This window comes from Cuculus canorus, chromosome 1 (assembly GCF_017976375.1).
Source record: "Cuculus canorus isolate bCucCan1 chromosome 1, bCucCan1.pri, whole genome shotgun sequence".
NCBI lineage: Eukaryota > Metazoa > Chordata > Aves > Cuculiformes > Cuculidae > Cuculus > Cuculus canorus.
The window spans coordinates 38,944,747-38,959,528 of NC_071401.1; the positions used below are offsets into that span (position 1 = coordinate 38,944,747).

Sequence of the window (14,782 nt, forward strand, 5' to 3'; positions counted from 1 at the left end):
CAGTTTATAGCCATTGTTAAGCCACTACTAATGGTATTTGAGGAGTATTGTCAGTCTGGTGAAGTTCCCTCTGGCTGGAGAAGAAGAAACATAGTTCTCATTTTTCAGAAAGGAAGAACAGGGGAACTACAGGTCTGTCAGTCTCACCTCTGTGCTCAGCAAGATCATGGAGTAGATCCTCCTGGAAACTATGTTAAGGCATGAGGAAAATAAGCAGGTGATTGGTGACAACCAACATGGCTTCACTATGTTCAGATCATGCCTGACAAATTTGGTGTCCATCTATAATGGCAGGGTTACAGCACTGGTGGATAAGGGAAGAGTAACTGACATCATCTACATGAAAATGCACAAAGCATTTGACGCTGTCCCACACACACAATTCTTGTCTCTAAATTGAAGAGACATGGATTTGATGGATGAACCACTCAGTGGATAAGGAATTAGTTGGATGTTCAAACTGAAAGTGTCATGGTCAATGGCTCAATTTCCAAATGGAGACCAGTGACAAGTAGCATTCCTCATGGTTCAGTACTGGGACCACTGTTGTTTAACATCATTGTCATAGATGCGTATAGTAAGACTGAGACACTCTCAGCAAGTTTGTCAATGACACCAAACTATACAGCATGGTCAACAAGCTGTAGGGAAGGGATGCCACACAGAGGGGCCTTGATAGGCTTGAGAGCTGGGCCTATGCCAAGATCATGAAGCACAATAAGGACAAGTGCAAGGTCCTGCGCCTGGGCCGGGACAATCCCAAGCACAATTACAGATTGGGTGGAGAATGGATTGAGAGTAGCCCTGAAGAGAAGGACTTGGGGGTGCTGGTGGATGAGAACCTCAACATGAGCTGGCAATGTGTGTTTGCACCCCAGAAAGGCAACCATATCCTTGGCTGCATCAGTAGAAATGTGAGCAGCACATCAAGGGAGGCGATTCTCCCCCTCTACTCCACTCTTGTGAAACTTCATCTGCAGTATTGGATTTGGTTCTGGAATAGTCAACACAGGAAGAACATGGATCTGTAAGAGTGTGTCCAGAGAAGGGCCACAAAGATGATCAGGGGGTGGAGAACATCTGCTACGAAGACAGGTTGAGAGAGTTGGGCTTGTTCAGCCTAGAGCAGACATGGCTCTGGGGAGACCTTACAGCAGCCTTCCAGTGCTTAATGAAGGCCTGCACAAAAGATGAGGAAGAGGATTCTTTATCAGGGAGCTCAGTGATGGGAGGAGGGGTAATGGTTTTAAGCTCAAAGGAGGGAGATTTAGATAAGATATTAGGAAGAATTTTTTTGCTATGAGAGTGGTGAGGTCTTAGTACAGGCTTCCAAGAGAAGTCATGGTGCCCCATCCCTGGAAATGTTCAAGGCCAGACTGGATGAGGATTTGAGCAATCTGATCTAGTGGGAGGTGTCCCAGCCTATGGCAGGGGTGTTGGAGCTACACAATCTTTAAGGTCCCTTCCACTCCAATCCATTCTATGATTCTATGAAATACTGTTCATCAATATTTGTGAAGATTTTATTATATGACAAAATAAAATATAATTGATAAATATTTGTGATGATAATCTAGCAAAATACTTAATCTTGTGCTTAAATTTAAGCATATGTAATCTAACCAACACCAGTTTTAAGTATTTAATTAAGGGATGTGGGGTGGAATAGAGCTGCTATGCAATCTACACAAGAGTCAATGAGTAGCACATATTCCAATAGACACTCCAAAAGGTGATTTCACTCATCCAAGTCTCAGGAATTAACCTGTCACATAGCAAGTGCTATAAAAGGTCAGGTGTGAAGATTTAAGAAGAAAATAGTGTTGCTATCTTGTGCATTCTGTTGGCATTGCAAAATTTATTTATTTATTATATGACATACTGCAAAGCATGTACTATCAAGCTGGTCTTTCTTCCTACCCACAGCTGTTCTAGCTTATGGTGTCCTCAATCCAATCTAAATGTTCATTTTGCAATTACTCTGCTGTCAAATGATAAGTGAAATATAGGATATATAGACATTAAGTACTTAATAGCTTTAAAAATATACTTTCCATCATAGTGTCACCAGTTGCTTGTCAGAATTAGTAAATTTTAAAATGTTTGGTGCTCAAAGTAGCAGAACACATCTAGATCAGAAACCAAGAATAGTAGCTCTGCAAGAGGCTGGCTATGCAAATGCCTTGAAAACATAAATTGCTCTGAAAAGCTGAAAACACAAGATCAGATTGGGAGGTCAACAGATTATGGAAATGAGCTGTCCACCTCCTGTGGTGCACAACAGATTTCCTTTGCTTTTCCCGACATGACTAGCCAGCCATAAAGCAAAACATGGTTACTACAGACATAGCAAGGCTTGCAGGGCTCTCAAGTAAGTCTGGGCTCTTACAGAAATGCAAAACCTCAAGACAACTACCCAAACAGACCAGTTACTTTGCGCTTCAGAACTGCCTTTAAATCAACCAAAACTGGGATAGTGGCTGTCATGAACTTGTTTATAGCTATCTTACAGACATAATCCACAGCTTTGCAGTGGAGATACAAAAATTTCTGATTTTCAAAAAAAATCAGTGACATTCCATATGAAAAATGCAAATCTACTCAATATTTATTTTGCATGTGATCTATATTGTTGCTGCTATCAGACTATAGCTAAAATTGTTTCAATTAACATATAATATGGACTGAGAATCTTCCAAAATCCACACCAAATTCTCCAGAATCATTACGTAAGTTTTATGTCATTAATTTTTTCCTACTTTTTTTTTTAATTCAAATCAGTTTCCTGATAACAGAAACATGCAAAATTAAGAACAATGACTCTTTAGCATAACATGGCACTGATTTTTCTTGTCTCCAGTTTCAGTGAGGAAGTATGCATTCCTTGCTTATGGAAAAAATAATAATAAAATGTTTTAAGGAGTGCCCTGGCTACCGATATTCATATTCCATTTCTGCATGATGAGAAGCACAAGATAACTTCATTTTTACAGTTAAGTCTTTTTTCAAAAAGTTACTTTTTAGTATCTTCCAGACTAGAGAAAATGATCAGGATAATTTTGAGCGTACTTGGAGATTTGGTGAAAGAACAAATTGCTAGTTACAGCTGAGGTGGATACTTATATATATACATAGAAGAGTAACAAATCTGGTGAATGATATGGTGGATGACTCTCATGTTTAGTTGCTGAGGAAACAGGGGCTGTGTAGTCTGTAGAGAAGGAGACTGAGGAGGAGACCTTATAACTCTTTACAATTACCTGAAAGGAGGTTGTAGTGAGGTAGGTGTCAGTCTCAGAAGGAACAAAAGGAAATGGCCTTGAGCGGTCTCAGGTGTGGTTTAGACTGGATATTGGGAAAAATTCCTGCACTGAAAGGGTTGTCAAGGATTGGAACAGGCTGCGCAGGGAAGTTATTGAGTCACCATCCCTGGAGGCATTTCCAAAGATGTGTAGATGTGGTTACTTAGGGATATGGTTTAGTGGTGGTGGTTTAGTACTAGGTTAGAAGTTGGACTCAATGATCTTAAGGGTCTTTTCCAACCTAAATGATCCTATGAATCTATTTTGATATAATGCAAACATACAATTTGTAGCTACCTCATTTACTTCTCTTGGGAGGAAAAAAATCGATTAAAGAGACTACCAATTAGTAAAATACTGTTTTCTGGAAATATTTTGATTTGCTTAAACTTATTCTTTCTGGGGTTTTGTGTGTGTGTGTGTGTGTGTGTGTGTGTGTGTGTGTGTTTTTAATGTAACTCATTTGTCTGCTTCTTACTGGTCCATTTTTTCGTGCAAAAAATCTGGATCATAATATGAATCATGGTCAATATTCTTCAACTGAAATCGGTGAGAATTACATCAACATTTTTAATGGAATTAGATAAAGATCAATACATGGATGATATCTGCACTGTTAAACTGACTGGACTTTATTCATTGGGACACAACAACATTCCTTAAAAAGACAGACTGTCATAAGAATTAATGTAAAAAAATTGCATATAGCAGTTCACCTGACACCTACAAATCCACAGCCCCTGAAATAGTGGATGTTTATCTGACATGCACACATTTTGGATTTGAGTTCCAAATACTTTATGGTAGAAGCTCAGAAAGCCGTTCTCAGGCAATCCAACAGGAGATATAATGAGGAAATGGCAACGGATTTCTATATTGTTGAGGACACTTACATAAAGAGTGCAAAAGTTACAGATAACTGACTAGAAAATAAAAAGAAATAAGATGGCAAAGTAAAATAAAAGTAAGAAATTAAAAAGAAAAGCTCTTCTTTTTTTAATCTGAAGGCAAAAGAGCCTTGAATGTTGAGTTTCCTGTTGCAATAGCATAGTTTCAGTAAGTGCCAGTATTAACACAAATTTCCTGAGAGCAAAAAGGTTTTTGAAGGTACAAAATAGTGTGTGAAGCACCTCTTAGTTATACCGCAGTAGAGCAAAATGTGTAGAAACATACTGAGGATCAAAAGTCTAAATAATTATGTGCTGTATTAGTTCATTCTAAAATTATATTTTATCAATGTCCCTGCAGTACATCTTTCAAGGATGTATTACCAATATTTTAATATGTTCACTTCAGTGCAAATAGTGTTTACCCTTTGGTGACTGTTTAATTATTACCACATCAAGAAAACTCTGCCTTCCTTCACCCCTTTGGCAAAAATAGTATTTCACTTTGTTTTATTTAGGCACTTATCCTTCAAAGAGGTAACACAGAACATGATCTCAATACATTTATTAAGAGGAAATTTGACTTTTTGAAGTACAAAATTGACCAACGGGATTTGATAAGAAATTTCAAAAGGAATAATAAATCACATCAATGATAAGTAAATCTAGGGAGGTTTTTAAATGTTATGTATTCACCTCATTCTAGAGTAAAAACGAAAGTTATGTTGAAGCTTCTTTAAAATTTAAAAAAGATGTTGCATACTGAAGACTGCTGTCCACTAAGTTTGTTAAAATGTGTTAAAATTAACCCTAGATTTCATTTCTGCTCAGTCTCCCTTTTGCATTATGTGCATGTTCCCTTATAGTGAAGCACACTAGATCTGTTGTATTGACAGTCATCTACATTTGGTATGTTAATTAGGAATCAACTTTATCACTGGGTGAGCCAGCAAATACAGTTTTAGTCCACACATTACAAATCTTCTCTGAGTATTTTACAGCTATATGTTAAAACCAAAAATTATTGAAAAATTGTTTTAAAATCACAGTGACAATTACTGGAGGGAGGCTTGTTTACACCTGACTGCTGATTTCAGTCAAAGTTCTAATTTTACTACTACAGAGACTCTACTAAGTGATTAGGACCACATCCAGCAAAGCTCTTAATATTTAGGTTTGGAATGTATAAGGAGATCACTGATTTCAACAAGCTACAGGAATCAAACTACTAGAATCAATTAGGAAAAAAAATAGCATATTTTACTAACCTTCAAAGCAGTGAAAGAGGGATGATGCTCCCTCTCACATGATATAAGCCTAATTTTTACTGTTTTGTTCCTTTCTATCACATTTGACTAGGATGCAAGCCAATATGAACAAATGAATTACTATGAGGCTTATTATTTTAAATAACAGTTTGTCCTTTTTTACTTTCTGGTCTTTAATCTTCTGTTTCATTCTTCGTACTAATTCTTGAAATCCAAATGATAAGGCTGTTCATCTTATTAGAAATCTTACAGGAAAAATGGGCAAACTATCACCTAGAAAATGTTAAAGAAAATTGCTAATGAACTTATCCACACCCACACACCCACACCCCACACCCACAATATTCAAATATCTGTAAACAGACAAGATATCGTATACAAAACCAAATGGAGATAAGTAGGCAAAAAGTGAGATTCTATTCTGATACTATTCAAAGATGCATTTCTAAATCAATTTAAAAATATATATAATTTATTGAATTATTGTTTTAGATAGAAATATTTTTAACAACTCCTAGCTCATTGTTATTTTACTAAACACAAATAACAATTATGCATTTCTGTGATCGTTCAGGACACATTGCAACACGAGATCATGTAATTATTTTTCTGTAATAATTTTTCAGTGTCAGATTTATACTATGATATTGCACTGTCAGGACTCAGTTTTGTCTCTCAATTATGTTACATCACAATGAAACATTGCAAACTGTGCAAGGCTTTAACACTGAAGTTACATTCACACTCTACTTCAACTCCATTTAGTTCATTGTTATTTCTCTTTTTTGTCCTGAGTGATGGGTCCCTTTCCTTTGCACCAAACCCTTTTCTGGATCTTGGATGCAGACATGTTTAATGGGGGCTCAGCCAAGGAAGATAAAGATGAAGACCAGTGCTTGGCTAGCAAGGTTCCACTGTAGTAATTGCAACAATGTTGTGGTCAAACACGTTCTGATCTCACCTTAACCACAGAAGAGATAAGGAGATATCCCAGAGAAAAATGATTTGGAGTTGAGATAAAGGTGAGTAATTCTGCCCACAAGTGTGAAAGTCCCAAGAGTGGATCACAGGACATTCAGTGCTCATATCTGGGCTGCAGGTTGAAATAGTACTGCTCTGAATAATTTATAAAGAAAAAGCCATATACTATAAACCCAGGAAAATGTGAGGAATGCATTTCTCCACTATCCTCAGGCACTTGCTCTTTGTACAATTTTACATACGCTGCTTGTTATGATGATATTGATTAGTAAGTCAACATAAGGTTTCACAAGGGACTGCAGATCTCTTTACTACTGTTCTGCAATATTAAAATGTCATTACTGAGTCACCAACTTTTGCCCTGCTGTAAAGTTATTCTCTGATGATTGCCTGCTTGAGTTGAAATTTGAAACTGTCACCCACAGACTTGTAGAAGTGATTCAACTTCACTTATAAGGAAAGTGAAATTAAATATTCATCCCTGGACTGCATTTCAGGTTCAAACTGACTGAAGTTCCTCAAGGCAAAATGTAGTTAAGTCGTAGAAGATTTCTTTCAGTTTCAAAAATACAGGATGTCTGTTTATCAGGGCTGGACAGTCAAATAGTCATTTATCTGGAAATTTTCCCTCTTTTGCAGTATGCTTTTTATTGTTTTGGCTAGGTAAACTCCTTCTCCAACATGGATGATTTTTAGCAAACTGAACATCTAAACTGATCCACTATCCACTCTTCAGAAAGAATGGCAGTATATTGTGGAAGACATTAGGTTTGGAGCATCTGAACTTCCTTACAGTGGTGACCATTTTCACAGGCAGCAGCCTTTGAAATTGAGGCATATTACTTTTACGAATAAGTGATTACAGTAATGACTAAAGTCCAGTTAAATCCTCAGATAGATGTAATGGCTTGAGACTTAACTCAACTTCCAATTTACAGATCTACTTCAGGGTTTACCCACTGTGGAACTAAAAATGTCTGAGTAAATAAAGATAAAAAGTTAAATTTCCCTCTAGTTGAGATTTCCTCTCAGCACAAGAAGTAAGAAAATTCACTGATCCAAGACACTGAACCAAAGGATTCTTCCTCACAAGGGAGACTCTTCTTTGGGCAATTGCACCTTAATGATTGGAAAATGGTCCATAGACTTGAAATTTGGTTCATTTGCAGTTCTTGAAGGGGAAAAGACTATTTTATTTAGAGTTTTTTGTTTTATTTGAAATATTCTTTCTTGGACACTAGGAAACTAGCATAGGATTTGGCAATTTTTAATATATTACTAAATTCTACTCAGAGCAATTTTTAAATACAGTATACTATATTTAGGGAGTATACCAAATCTCTCACAGAGAAAGAGTGGTCCAGACATTGCAGGTAGCAACACCGGCAAAGACATTGAGAGACTTAGTAAGCTATTAAGTTTCAGGCAGCCTCAGACCAACGCTATCCAGGCAGCAGAACAAAAGGGAGGCAAAATTATTTGGGAAAATGCTTAGTTCATGGCTTTTTCCCAAGGACCACTCTCAAAGGGCACTGAAACAAAAGTAAAAATGGTAGCATTTGATATCTCCGCTGCTTTTATTACTATCAACATGAAGTAGTCAAAATATTAATATGTAGATACACCTTTAATAAAATTGTGAAATGAGAAAAATTAAAATGTATAAGATGCAAATGCATAAAAAAGTGCATATGTTTGTACATTCATATATTTTTCTAAAAATTACGGCCATCTCAAGTATTCAACTTTCTATGTGTAGAAGGGCTTTCTCCTTTAAAATTCATCAGCACAGTTCTTTCTTTCTGTTTAAGATATCTTTGTATTATATGCTAAGGATACTTTTGGACATATTTTATGCGATTCCTCCTTGTTTTACAAAAGATAAGGTATAAAGATTGAGGTAAGATATAAAATAATTGCCAGTAGGCAATAAAAGTGGAAATGTATTTTCTGAAAATCAGCAAAACATGAGACACACATTCAAGGCTTTGGCTGGTACCGTATTTAAATGAGAACCACTGGCTACAATGAATAGTTGTTGCCTTTAGTGAGTACTGTCCACTTTATCTCTAGAGTAGAATCCTGGCTTTTAAGTAAAGAAAAAAACATGTTAGGGACATGTGAGCCTATAGCCTGATTCAAGCATAAATTTTATCCCTTAGTTTGGAACCTCCGATTTATGCAATGAGACATTTGTCCTAACATTAAAGTCTAGATTTTCAGGTTTCTTGTGTTTGGTCAAGAAGACTAAAACAAGCATTGAAAATTACTCTAGGAGTCTTTAGGTCAACTTGTTATGTATAAAGGGATTTTACTTCATTTTTAATGAAGGACTCTGTATGATTACATAGCATTCAAATTGCAAGTATAATTTCAACCCAGAAAAACAGCATAATCAGCAAGACTTTTCTTCTAGATTACATTACCATTTTTACAGGAATTTCCAACTTACATTAAATTAAAGATCTGCTTTGGTTTTGATCCATATCTTACATACAAGTTCTGCTTTACTAAGTTTTTAAAATGCCAAGCAGGCTTGTGTCTAAAGCTATGACATTCACGCTTATCTTCCCCGTATGACGTAACAGTATTTCTCTCCTTGGGCTTCTCATCTATATGAAAGGAGGTCTTGGCCTCATGCTTTTCCTTCCCATGCAAAGTACTCTGTAGGAAAATTACCTCTAGATTAAACCCGGCTTGTGCCTAAGCAGGTGTCAGAACCAAATTATGAAAGGACAACCTCAAACTACTAATTGCAGAAAACACGTTTCATCTCTGCTTCTTTTTGATGAACAGCACAGCTAGAAATATTTAATTATTGTTTAATTATGTTTACTAGAAGTATATCTAAAAGCTCTAATCTTCCAGGGATAAATACTGGGAAAAAAACTTTAATCAGTGCTGTCAATGCAGAGAATGCAATACTAAAACCTACCTGTCATTAGAGATACTTTTTTAATTTTCCTATTAACTTACAACAAGAACAAGACATTGTTTATAGTTCCTTATGGATCCAAAATTCTGCTTAAAAGAATAGGAAACAAGTTGAAGAGGATACAAGTATCAGTAATGTGATTGAATTCTTTATCCCCTGGCATCATGAATTGTCCCTGAGTAACAGCTAAGTCTTTGTCCCTAAATCTTTAGCTCATTCTGTTTTCTTAGACTGCATGTACCTGAAATCCCAACAGATTTTTCATCTCCAAGAAGATGATAAAAGCAACAACATCTAGCTATTAAATGCCCATTTCACATGCCAGAAAAAAAGTAATTCTCTCATTCTGAGCTGTCGCAATTTGAGGTAAATTAGAGTCAGTTTTGTGACTAGTTCACTTGCTGTAAATAAATTCATTCTCTGAGAATTAACTGCATGGGTTTTGAGACATTGTTCTTCTCTAAAGTTGTAACATGGACCAAGAAGTCTAGCACGTGTGAGAGTCAAGGACCCCATCCCGAAAGCCCGTGGTGCAATGAAGGTGAGGGCTGGTGAGCACCAGCTGAGGTGGGGTCCCAGGGTGAGCCGGGAGCATGCAGTGAGCCCTGGGCACATCACCAGCCCATCTCAACAGCACCCTAACCCGGCTGGGTAGGTGGAGTCTGAGCACCCGTGCTAGGACCCAAAAGATGGTGAACTATGACCTCCAGCTCTTCAAGGAGACACTCAGTAGGATGCGCCTGGGACATGGTGGTCTGGAGCAAGGGAGCAAAACAGAGCTGGCAAATATTTAAGAATGCTTTCCATCATGCACAAGAGCCCTCAGTCCCCATATGTAGGAAATCAGGCAGGGAAGGGAAGAGACCAACGTGGCTGAGTTGAGACTTGGGCAGCCTGATAGTGAGACACGTTCCTCCCCATGGCAGAGGGGTTGAAACTAGATGATCTTTAAGGTCCCTTCCAACTCAAACTATTTTATGATTCTATGATTCTATGACATTAGTATGCTAAAAGACCAATACTTATACTCAACTAAGGCCATCCTCAAGTTTTCAGGAAAGGAGCCACACCTGCGAGGAGGGGCAAATAGGACAGATGACTCTAAGCTGACCAACAGAGTACTCTGTCTCATGTATGTCATACTCGGTATGAGACTGAGAGATTATGAGGGTCTCACTCTCTTCTGCAATGGTCAACATCCAGTGAGGACCTCATCTTTCTCGTTGCTCCTGATCCCGGATCTGTGTTCCTGAATCCAGTTCCTGAGTCCAGCTCCCTCGTAGCTGTGGACTCATCCCCCCATGTCTGCTCTGAGGCATTTGCAGTGACGTATAGTCATTGAGGGGTAGGCTGGGGGTGAAATCTCACATATTTGTGTATATTTTATTACTTTCTAATTATTTTCATTGTTATCATTATTATTACCATTGCATTAAATCTGTAAATCTAGTTTCCAACCTGTAAGTCTTTTTCCTCTCATTTCCCTCTCCCCTTTCCCTGCTCCTTGGCGGGGGGGAATTTGGAGGCTCAACTGCATGGCTTTAGCTGCCAAGTTTGGCTGGGTGGGGCTAAATCGTGACATGAGGTTAGGCCTAAATTGTCTAAAGTTAGGTACTTGGAAAACAGATTACTTGTTTATCAAGCCATAATATAATTTCCCTCCAATTGATTCAGAGAGGTTCAGCATAGGACCATACTTTACCTTGCAACAAGAAAAAAAAGATTGCAAAAGAATTTAATAAAACATATGGTGATTCAGGGTTTCTGAATTTCATAAACAGTCTTTCATACTGGACACAATTTCTTAGATGTAGCAAATCGTCTTTTATTTCAAATTTCTTAGAAGCCTCAGAGAAGATATTATGTTTAAATCAAGTGATGAAGAAAGCTAGGTACCTAGGTATTATAAAGACACAAATTGTCAATGGTTTACATACTCAGCATATCTTTCTCATATCTACAATAACTTTAAAGTAAATTTTGAAGATTGCAGCAAGTTCCTTTATGGAAAAAAATGGAAAAAGGGGTCATTTTACTTTGAGGTTCAATTCAAGAACACTGATTCTCTGCTTTCTCAGAGATGTTGCACCAGTTCTACTTGTTTCAAAATGATAACTTAGGACATAAGAGTTCTAAAATTAAGGGAGATGATTCTTTAAAAGTTACGTGTTTAAGCATGCAGCAGTGATGCTAACATACTTTATAATCAATGCAGGGAATGAGAGAACAGTAGAGATACTTTAAATAGTCATATAACAGATAGAAAGGGTCATGCTTTTGTGGTGCCTATGTCCTTTCACTTAGTATAAATATGATTAAGTATATATTCTTCCATGGATAACAGCTGAATTTTAGATGTCTAAATTAATGTAAATAAAACTATCCCAGAGTTCATAAAACATTTATGTAACATAATTTTTTTCTCCAACTTTACAAATGTGAGAAAAAAATCACGGATTTCCAGCTGAGTGAGATTTGTAATGTAGTTTTCAGAAGTAACAAATGGAAAACTAATGAATAAGTAGTGAATTATCCTTTGCTAGTACAAAAATGTCACTGTTTCACCTTAAAAAAAGCCCCCACTGTAATCTGTTAAGCTATTGAAATTAGTATCACGGCTTTTAAAAAAGGCTACAACAAACTACATATTAAGTGGCATGGACTTATGTACAGAGACAAAAGTTATACGAGAACTCGCAAAAGCCATACATCAGTTCATTAGTTCAGAATCATGTTGACTGCCCTAAACAAGGTCTGTTTGGTTTTATGCATTATTTTTTTAATGCTTTTAGTATTACAATAAATAATGTATGAATTCACACAGCAACTTGAAAAAAAACTATACTTGACATATCTCTAAAGCCTCATTTTTTCTACTAGGACTGGACAGAGCTGTGATTTGAATCAGAAAAAGGAGGTTTTCCCTTTCTTGGAATGTGTTGGAATGATCATGCATAATTAAAATAGTCAGCTTCATGGGGAAAAAGCAGTCAACGTGGATTAATGAACTGGCCAATTTCCCTAAACACTGCTAATAAAACACATTTTGCCAAAGCAAATTGTTCTGTATCAGAAAGAAGATTTATTATACATGCAGCTGTCTAAATTCATACAAACTGTTAGATCACAAATCTATGGCTTGTGATTTTGGTATTAGAAGGAACATTGATTGAGATATTTTGTTAAAATAAAATTAACAAAATTGCTTACTCAATTATATTAAAAGGAACAAAATAGATTTTGCAGTCCCAAGACAGTTTTATATTAGTTGTCAACCATCCAGAAAGCTACCTTATTACGGTTCCTGGACCTTTTATTCATCTACCTGACTGTAAATTACAGTGAAGTTGAAGCTTGTATTACCCAATATAGGAAAAAAAAAAAAAAAAGACCCACAGAGGAAAAAATCCAAAAATGTATTTGAATAAGTTTCCTGGACCATGTACTTAGTCTGCCAGAAGAAGATTCATGCATGCAAACAAAACAAAACAAAAATACAAAGCTGCATATATGTCTGTTTATTTTTAAGAAATCACAAACAACTGAACCAATAAAATCCAAATAAACACCTAAAGAATGGTGGATTTAACTATTTAAATGATCTAAAATATTCTTGATGTTTAACTGAGGTGTCAAGAACGTATCTTCAGTTCCTTGAAGTTCACCAATTCTTCACTCACACAACTACTGTATAATGACTGTTTTCTACTATGCTCAGCCTGGACAGCCTATTACAACGCTTGACAACCCTTTCAGTAAAGAAACTTCTTGTAAACCCGCATCTCCCTTGGTGCATTTTGAGGCCATTTCCCCTTGTCCTGTCACTAGCTATCAGGGAGAAATGACCAATCCCCACCTCACTACAATCTTCTTTCAGGTAGTTGTAGAGACCAATATGGTCCCCTCCCAGTAGCCTTTTCGTCAGGCTAAACCCCAGTTCCCTCGGCTGCTCCTCATAAGGCTTGTGCTCTAAACCCTTCACCAGCTTTGTTCTTCTCTGGATATGCTCTAGCATCTTGATGTCCTTCTTGTAGTCAGAGGGCCAAAAATGAACACAATACTCAAGGTATGGCCTAACCAGTGCAAAGTACAAGGGAAGAATCCCTTCCCTAGTCCTCCTGCAAGCAAGGATGCTGTTGGCCTTGGCCACCTGGTCACACTGCTGGCTCGTATTCAGCTGACTTTCTATCAACAACCTCAGGTCCTTTTCCTCCAGGCAGATTTCCAGTCACTCCTCTACAAGCCTTTAGCATTGCAAAGTGATGTTGTGACCCAAGTGCAGGACCTGGCACTTGGCCATGTTGAATCTCATGCAATTGGCCTAGGCTCATTGATCCAGCCTGTCCAGGTTCCTCTATAGATCCTGTCTACTTTCAGGCAGATCAACACTCCCACCCAGCTTAGTATCATCTGCAAACTTACCAAGGATACACTCCATTCCCTCATCAGTGTCATTGATAAAGGTATTAAACATAACTTCCCCCAGTACTGAGCCTTGGGAAACACCACATGTGACTGGACACCAGCTGGACTTCACTCACCATAACTCTATGTGCCTGCCCACAGTGTTTTACCCTGTGAAGCATATGCCCATTCAAGCCATGAGCCTCCAGCTTCTCTAAGAGAATCCTGTGGGAGACAGTGTCAAAAGCCTTAATAAAGTCCAGGTAGACAATATCCACAGCCTTTCCCTCATCCATTAAGAGGGTCACCTTGTCATAGTGGAAATCAGGTTAGTCAAGCAGAACCTGCTCTTCCTGAACCGATGCTGACTAAGCTTGATCACCTGGTTGTCCCACATGTGCTGTGTGATGGCACTCAAGATGTTCTGCTTCATAACCTTCTCAGGCACCAAGGTCAGACTGGCAGGTCTGCAGTCCTTTGAGTCCTCCTTCTGGCCCTTCTTGTAGATGGGCATCACATTTGAAAGCCTCCAGTCAACTGGGACCTCCTTGGTTAGCCAGGACTGCTGATAGATGATGGAAAGCGGCTTGGCAAGAATTTCCACCAGTTCCTTCAGGACCCTTAGGTGGATCCCATCTGTCCCCATAGATATATCTAGGTTATGTAGCATGGGTAAATGCACCGTAACTCTTTTTAGTCTTAGGCGTAAGGCATATAATCAAGGAAATGAGGTTTTACAAACATAGGTGAGTCACTCATCTTTGTAGTAAATAGCCGTCTTCATGTTCTTAGCTCACAACAAATGAAGGTAAATCCATATGTTTAAAGGTCATTGGCAGTTCCTGTAGTGCAACTCATGCACAGTAACATATTCAGGCTGTAGAAGTTTCATTCTGCATCTAGCTTAATTGTCCTTTTTGTTAATTTCCTATGGGTTCTGCAGTAAAGAGGTTTTTTTGCTGCAAGTGAATGAGGATGAAAACTCGAATATAAAGCTCTTTGCCT

At 37.7% G+C, this 14,782-nt stretch overlaps 1 protein-coding gene across 4 annotated transcripts in view; it reads right to left on the minus strand.

Moving 5' to 3' along the window:
* Positions 1-14,782, minus strand: part of PCDH9 (protocadherin 9) — a 685,822-nt gene that overhangs the window by 134,623 nt on the left and 536,417 nt on the right. The gene's annotated exons all lie outside the window — the stretch shown is intronic.